This window comes from Macadamia integrifolia, chromosome 6, assembly GCF_013358625.1.
Source record: "Macadamia integrifolia cultivar HAES 741 chromosome 6, SCU_Mint_v3, whole genome shotgun sequence".
NCBI lineage: Eukaryota > Viridiplantae > Streptophyta > Magnoliopsida > Proteales > Proteaceae > Macadamia > Macadamia integrifolia.
The window spans coordinates 19717618-19720407 of NC_056562.1; the positions used below are offsets into that span (position 1 = coordinate 19717618).

Sequence of the window (2790 nt, forward strand, 5' to 3'; positions counted from 1 at the left end):
CTTCTATGGGGTTCCGTGGATGGTTTGGAATCCTCCATAAGATATATGTGATGTTGCACAATAGAAGGGCTTATACCCTTAATATCAGCCATGGTTCAACCTAGGGCTTTCTTATTATCTTTTAACACTTTAAGTAACTCATGTTCCTGGCTAGAAGTCAAATTTGAAGAAATTATTACAGGAAGAGTCTGGTCAGGCCCTAGGAAAGCATACCTCAAATTAGATGGTAACTCCTTAAGATCTAGCTTAGGGGGCTCAACTATGGAAGGTTTGGGAATGGAATTAGAAAGGGGTCCTAAGGGCTCCACAGGTGTGTGAAGACTCTTAAGACTTTAGAAAATAAATTTTCACTATCATCATCCAACTCATCCATACACTCTTGGAATTCTGAATCAAAATCAATATCAAAGTTGGTAACTAAATCATCAGAAAAATCCAGAAAATCCTCAAGCATATTGATCTCTTCTTCCATATGTGGTTGCTTGCCTATCCTTAACATGTTAAATTCAACAGTTTGATTACCAAAAGATAATCTTAGGAAACCATTCCGGCAATTGATTAATGCATTACTGGTAGCCAAGAATGGTCTTCCTAAAATTATTGGGATCTCATCCTTGGTTGAGAAGGGCTTAGTATCTAACACAATAAAATCAACAGGGAAAATAAATTCCCCTACCTTTAGTAAGACATCCTCAACCATCCTTTTAGAAATTTTAACAGACCTATCTGCCAACTGAAGAGTAGTTCCAGTGGCTTTCAATTCTCCCAATCCAAGTTGCTTGTACACATGGTAAGATAAAAGATTCACACTTGCGCCAACGTCAAGTAAGGCATGCTCAATGTAGGTGTTGCCTATGACACAAGATATGGTAGGGCTCCCTGGATCCTTATACTTGGCTGCTATAAGCTGAGTAATTATGGAACTAATGTTACCTGCCAAGAATGCCTTTTTGGGCACACTAGTGATACGTTTGTAAGTACACAAATCTTTCAGTACCTTTGCATAGGCGGGGATCTGGGATATGGCATCCAAAAGGGGGATGTTCACTTTTATCTTTTTGAAGACTTCTAAAATTTTATCTATGGAAGCAGTCTTCCTTTTGTTTACTACGCGATTAGGAAATGAGACAGGATGAACATAAGGACTGTTAGGGATTTGCCCCTGTTCAGAAGAATCATTTTTAGTTTTCCTCAACCAAATCATCTTTAGTTTCAAAAAAATCTTTAGGTTCATCAGACGAACCTAAAACAAGAGACACACTTGTGTCCTCAACTGAAGGAGAGTTAACATGCGTAACAGATGAGAAAGATTTAGGAACGCTCTGTTGGTACTCTCTACCACTCCTAAGGGTTTAAACAACATTACATTGGTTAGAGGGCCCTTGTTGGGTCTAACCTTGTACTATATTCAGTGGTGCATTAGTTGATGTTTGTGAACTAACAGGCTGATGATGCCTAGGGTTAGGCTCTGGTTGACTGGATAAAGTTCCTTTCTCCCTTTCACACATAATTGAGACACTTGAGTGAATGCTCTCGTAAGATTTTGATGGCTTGTCATGAGGAGGGTCATATTTTTTTCTAAGTCACTTATTCTATTTGCCTCTCCAGTGTTGGTAAACCCAGGGGGTTGCTGATAAGATGATAGGAGAGGGGCCCTAGGAAAACTAGCTTGAGGTCCTATATTTGACCTAGGAAAAGTATTTTGAAAAAAATATTGTTGTGCAAAGGGAGGCCTTTGGAGTCCAGGTTGACCTTGATTATGGAAATTGAAAGGCCCTGCTTGGTTGCCCTGATTCCAAGAGAAATTTAGGTGATTTCTCCATCCTGGATTGTAGGTATTACTATATGGATTATTCTAGTATAAGGCATTAACACTACCATTAGAAGTGCCCCCAGAGGTGTTGGGGCATTCTTCTATGAGATGTCCAGGGGACGGGCACCAAGCACAAATCTTAACCAAATTGACTGATGATGGCTCTCTAGGAACAATAGCCTCAATTCTCTTGATTAGGCTATCCAAATGGGCTTCCTTGGCTACTATCCCATTCACAAAATATCATTTTCCTCCTATGGTTCTTTCACTCTCGTAGGTTGATTCCCACTCACTGGTTTTGTCAGCTAAGTCAAGTAAGAATTCCCATGCCTTTCCTTCATCTGTAAAGGATGTGAATCCCTTAGGGCACATAGACTCTATCATTTGTTTAGTTGGGGAATCAATACCCTCATAAATTATTTGACATAAATGCCATAGGTCTAGGCCATGGTGAGGGCATTCTTGGAGTAGATCCTTAAATCTCTCCATAAGTTTGGAAAATGACTCACTAGGCTTTTGCCTAAACTGTAGGATATCACTTCAGAGCTTATTGGTCTTGTGCGTTGGGAAAAACTTCTTAAGAAAGACAATTTTGAATTGTTCCCATGAGGTTATGAAATTTTTCGGTAACCCATACAACCACTTCTTAGCTTGGTCTTTCAATGCAAAAGTGATAAACCTAAGCTTAACAGCAACATCAGGAAGTTGTTGGATCTTAATTAGAACACATACCTCTTCAAATTTCCTTAGAAATAAGTATGCATCCTCAAAGGACAACCTATGGAAGTGGGGCAACATAGTGATGTATTGAGATTTGAGTTCAAAATTATTGCCCTGGGCTTGTGGTAGAACTATGCAGGAAGGTTGGGCTGTTCTAGCAGGGTAGAACCTATCTTTCAGAGATTTAGGTGAAGGGTTTTGCTGTTGGTCTCTCATATTGAAGGGCTTTAAAGAGTGCAAATGTATAGGGTCACTAC

General features: G+C 39.6%; 1 non-coding gene across 1 annotated transcript; it reads left to right on the forward strand.

Moving 5' to 3' along the window:
- The first annotated feature begins 2255 nt into the window (after positions 1 to 2255).
- Positions 2256 to 2362, forward strand: LOC122082927. Its single transcript, XR_006141465.1, has one exon. It is a non-coding gene; the product is annotated as a small nucleolar RNA R71 (small nucleolar RNA).
- Positions 2363 to 2790: the final 428 nt, after the last annotated feature.